This window comes from Lygodium microphyllum, chromosome 5 (assembly GCF_053477565.2).
Source record: "Lygodium microphyllum isolate KBCC chromosome 5, Lygodium_microphyllum_v1.1.10, whole genome shotgun sequence".
In the NCBI taxonomy this organism is placed as follows: domain Eukaryota; kingdom Viridiplantae; phylum Streptophyta; class Polypodiopsida; order Schizaeales; family Lygodiaceae; genus Lygodium; species Lygodium microphyllum.
The window spans coordinates 109,863,586-109,869,450 of record NC_141139.1 but is presented as its reverse complement, the minus strand read 5'-3'; positions in this window follow the sequence as shown (position 1 = coordinate 109,869,450).

The following is a 5,865-nucleotide window of genomic DNA, read 5'->3' as shown; positions in this document are numbered from 1 at the left end:
TGAGAGAGGGGGAGGAAATGAGAGAGAAAGAGAGGGAGAGGGAGTTCTCTCTCTCTATTACTTGTTTTGGTATAATTCATGTGTATTGAGAGAGAGAGAGGAAATGAGAGAGAAAGAGAGGGAGAGGGAAAGGGAGGGAGATGAAATGAGAGAGGGAGAAAATTGGAGAGGGAGAGAGAGGAAATGAGAGAGGAAGAGGGAGAGGAAGATGGAAGGAGATTGAAAGAAAGGGGGAGGGAGAGGGAGGGAGAGAGAAAGAGAGGGGGAGGGAGGGAGGGAGAGGAAATGAGAGAGGGAGAGGGAGATGGAGACATTAAACATAATAGGGAAATGAGAGAGGGAGAGGGACATCAAACATAATAGGAAAATGAGAGAGGGAGAGGGAGAGGGAGAGGGAAACATTGAAAGAGAGAAAGAGAGGGAGACTATCTCGCACACATTCGATGGTTGGTCGCTCATACAAATTTCGACAATATTACTAAACACAAACAGGATTGATACAACTTTATATTATAAAGATAGAAGTTGCAGATTAAAGAAACTGTTGATAAAAACCTTTTAGCAAAAACCTTTGTATATTTACGCCTATTTGGTGAAACCTATATACACACAAACCCCTCTTCATCCATACATTTTTTCTATCGGACAAAGTACTCCCTACGTGGGGTGTTTATTCGTCTCGGATGGCACACCCACCACTGATCGATGGGAGAGCATTGAGTAGCGGCAACAATCCTAGTTGTGCATGTTGCGACAAAGGTAGCCCACTTTCTCTCTACCTCTAATAAGAATCGTCCATCAGCACTTCTGCAAACAAATACAAGAAGTGCCTTAAGAATCAGTAATCCAACATACTTGAGTGTAGCAATCGCAAAGATATATCGCAAAGATATATAACCAACTAGCTGACAATATAACAATAATATTATATTAGGTCCAGATCTACACTCGATCACACAATATATATACAACCACGGTAACAATATATATATTACATTCGACTTGCCTTCAATATATATTAGGTTATACTTGCATTATATTTAGTAGCAAGATATATATTAGGTTAGACTTGCATTCAATATATATTAGGTTAGACTTGCATTCAATATATATTAGGTTAAACTGCATTCGATCATACAGTTCAATTCAAGTTGACTGACAATATAACAGTAATATTATTTCGAACAATTACACAGTTCAATTCAAGCTAGCGGACATGTTTAGTAGCAATATATATTAGGTCGAGATCTACATTCGATCACACAATATCTATACAACCAGTACTTCAAATCTTTCAATTTAAGTACTCGGAAGACAAATACACTTAAGGACTCTTCAATCTCCCTCTCCCTCACAGAGACCGCACTCTCTCCCTCTCTGAAAGTTGATGGCGTCCCCCCCTTTAGGCATTCACGGCAGTGCTCCGTTCCTCCTTCCGCTTGCTCCCCATTGGTTTAAATAGGGGAGGGGATAAGATCCTCCCTCCCCAACGCATCGAGGTGCATGATCCATAGTCTAGGCAAGCTCCAGCAAGGAGATTGCCTACACATGCTATTCCCCTCTTCCTCCAGCTCGACAGTCGGTTGGAGGAGAGGGGAATAATTTAGAAAAATTTGCCTTTATAAAGAAATTATCCTTATGACTATAAAGAGGGTTCACGCGCTGTTGGAAGTTCGATATGTCACAAAGAGAGAGAGTGGAGGGAGATTGGAAATCCATCTAGCTTAAGTTAAAGGACCACAATGACAATCTCCTCAAAAGGCTCTAGTTAATGAGATCCAACCTTAAGAATAATAAGAATCCAACAAATTGAGGAGTGGGTTATGCCAACATCTTTTATCTCTACAAGTAATAAAATGCAAGCACATCACGACTCTCCAAACATTGAGAAGAGGATTGGGAGACTCTAGCAAACTATTGGACTACATCAAATTGCAAGTATACCGACAAGAGTTTCTGACGAAATTGCAAAAAAAAAGACTACGCTTGATACAGTCAGTATTTCCCATGTTAAAATTACTGTAATAATTGTCTCGATATATGCATCAATAATACATGGTTCAATATTCTGACACATATTCCAATTGAGGATACCATCTCTGTATAATTTACAAGGATACATATACCAAGAGCGAGCTAGAGCGAAGGTGACCAAAAACACAATGGTAAGAGCTCATCCCCTCCATAATTCTCAAATTTTGGGTTTCTTTATTTGCTTCATTTCTAAGCACTTTCTCTTCTCCACAATATCATTGAGAAAAGCCATGGATTCAAGATGAAGTTTGTTGTTTTTGCATATATATACATGAAAAACCCAGATTTTAAGCTTTGTTGTGATAGATTTGAGACCTTTACAAACTAGCACTGTGAGAGAGTTTAAATGTGTATGTGAACTCAAGAGAAATAAATAAAATAACAATGTACTTTGTTATTGTCAATTTTAGTTCCTTAATCATGAAATTTGTACCTAAGCAAGAGATAGAAAGAGAAAGACATATAATATTATCGTTTGGTTGCTTTAGAAAAAGAGAGAAAGAGATGAAAGCTTATAGTTTGATCACTTTCTTGGCTTATTTTTTTCTTTAGAAGAGAAAGAGAGAGAGATAAGGAGATTAGGGCAAAAAAAGATTAAATAGAGAAAAAATCAAGGGAGATAGAAAAATATTAATAAAGAGACAAGTGTGGGGTCTTTTAAACCTAGATATAAATTATCTAGTAAGTCATATACAAGTAGAGGTAAGCTTCTCATGTGTAGAGGCAACCAACGTAGAAAACATTGAACATCGATATCTCCATCGAGCATCCATCAAGTATGCTAGTTAACATTGTTAATTATAGAAAATTTTATTTAGTATAATTGTTGGTTTGCTATAGAAAACATGACAAGTCAATTTTATTTTCTTTTTACCTTGCATTGATTGAGATTTCATATTTTGATAAATTTCTTTATAATTAGAGTTACGGTTTATATTTTAGAGGTCTTAAGTACATTTTCGGGCATTTTTGTGAAAACTAGATCTACCTCAAACCAGTTTGAAATGTTATCTCAATGAGATGATGCAAGCACCATTTATCTTGTAAGTAAGACACACAAGAACTCATTTTTTTCAACTTTTTGGAGGTGAAGGATTTTTTCAGCTCGATTGAAGAATTTTAGCACTTTTGACATTGATTCTATAATTTGGTGGTATTACTTGGTCCTTATTATTTTCAAGATAAGGACATACTTGGATATGTTGAAGGTGATCAAGATGGATGTATACTCAAACCTTAAGAACTATAGAAAGCAATATATAGAAAAAGCTGAAAAATAATAAGAGAAACTCATTGAGGTTTTTAAGCTTTTAAAAATGTTTGAAAGCTAAAAGGTTGTCAATTTTTGAGGGGCTGATTGAATATTTGGTCAAAGGAAAAATCGCAAGGAGGGCTACCAAAGGACGTTCAAGAATGATCGATATAACTAAGCAGAGCTGGCTTTTGATGTTGGAGGAGATATCAATAAAGGCTGCCATTTTTTTGAAGGACATAACGTCAAATTTTGGGAAGTATTGAAGGTTCATTATCAAGGAAAATCATCAAGGTTAAGTACTATGGTGGTCGTCAACATGGAAGTGTTGGTTTAGAAGAGTTCGACAAGGGTGGCAATGTTTGCAAAGACCTTTTTTGATAGCTCGATGGCTTAATCTCAATATTTTCTAATTTTCAAATATGAATGATTAGAAGAGTCCAACAAGGGTGGTAGCATTTGCAAGGACCTTGTTTCATAGCTCGATCACTTAAGCTCAATATTTTTTAATTTTTAAATATGAATTATGGTCTTCATGATCGCGCAGAAGGTGGTTATTCGGCAATTTGGAGGTCAATAGAAAGTTGGGGTTGATAAGATATACTGAATGAAAAAAATAAAGCTTGAGGAGTAAGTATGAGGTTGAGCTCTGATTTGAGGGCGAATTGGATAAATCTTAAAAGTACAATCTGATCGTGGAGTAGATTTTCAAAGTGTTCAGTGTAGCTACGTTTTCGAGAAGACTACATTGGATGTAAGGCTTGATTAAGGTGCAAATCGATAGAGCCGATTGATCACATCATCCTTGAAGAAGTTTCATCCGCTAAAATTTGCATGTTTCAAGCATTTGAGCATTTGAAAACAAATGAAACTGATGTGTGATAATAGAATATCATTTGAGTATAAGTCAACATCATTGGAATTGCTACTATGTTGAAGACTACAGCTATGGATGAATGTGGGCAACAATTTATGTTTGTTGAAGTGGATTGTGATGGTGGGCCTCTTCAAACACTTGAGGGCATGCTAGGAGTTACTTGATGAGGGACTCCATGAGGTGCTTATTATCAAGTCTTATATTCTTGGACCCTTTTTTATGTGTGATTTTATTGCCTTGCACATATTGTATTCAAAACTTTAGGGATGTGAGTAAGACTCTTTGGTTTGCAAGGAGGATCATGGTGTTTCTTTGGCACTCACCGTAAAGGCTCGAAGAAGGGTTTGGCGGCTTCTCTTCGCGACGGCGACTCCTCTTTGCCCTTTGTACACCTCCTCCTCTTCTTTGCAAACGGCGGCAGCAACAGCGGTGGCGGTGAGAAGCCTTCTCTCTCTTTCTTTCTCTTTTTCTCTCCCTCTCAGCAAGATGCTCGCTCTCCCTTTCACTCTCTCTTTTGTGAATGTGCGAAAAATGAGGCGCTTGGGTTTTGGCGCGTGTTTTTTTCCTCTAGGTACCGTTGCTATTTGCATCGCATTTGCAACGCTAATAGCGACACTGCTATTTCTCGTCACTAATGGGCATCGCTATACTCTCATATCCTTGTAGTGATACAATGACCAATAATGAATATTTAAATTGTGCACCTATATGCATACAAAATAATAAATATATATCAAGCACTTTAATAAATAAGCATGCCAAAATAAATATTGATGCCACCCATAAGACGCGCGCCCATAAAAAATGATAATTTTTTCTAAATAACTTGAATACACGCTATCGCCCAATGGTTCCCAGTGCCACCGCTGCCTGCTCTATACATCAACTGAAGCATTCACAATTGTTAGAAAATAATAAAATTAAACCGACAAAAGTGAACACCTAGCAGTCTTCAGCTACAAAATAAATAAATAGGTTGGAATTTTGTCCTAACCTTAATTTAATACGAGTATGCACTCTAAACTCATAAACTTCCATTAATTTAAATATGTATTTTGCAGAATCACCTGCTATGGAATCACCCACTTGCACATTAAATTAACGTGATGCCCGAAAAGGATAGGCATCCCCATTGAATTTTCGCACAATGAATCCACCTTTTGTATGAGCCCTGGCAAATAAATATAATTTTACCAAATCCACCGCAAAACCTCACGAAATCCACTGTGGAATATGCCTCCTGGCATCAACATCTCAACATGATGACTCTCAACATCACTCAATACTTTACATTCATTCTTGCTTTGCTTTTGTGTTTTCTCTCTCTCTTTTACTTGTTTTTGGTATAATTCGTGTGTATTGAGTGAGGGAGAGGAAATGAGAGAGGGAGAGGGAGAGGGAGAGGGAGGAAATGGGAGAGGGAGGGAGAAGGAGAGGGAGGGAGAGAGAAAGAGAGGGAGAGGGGGAGGGGGAGGGAGAGAAAATGAGAGACAGAGATGAAGTTTTCTCTCTCTCTTTTACTTGTTTTTGGTATAATTCATGTGTATTGAGAGAGGGAGAGGAAATGAGGTATAATTCCTGTGTATTGAGAGAGGGGGAGGAAATGAGAGAGAAAGAGAGGGAGATGGAGTTTTGTCTCTCTCTTTTACTTGTTTTTGGTATAATTCATGTGTATTGAGAGAGAGAGAGGAAATGAGAGAGA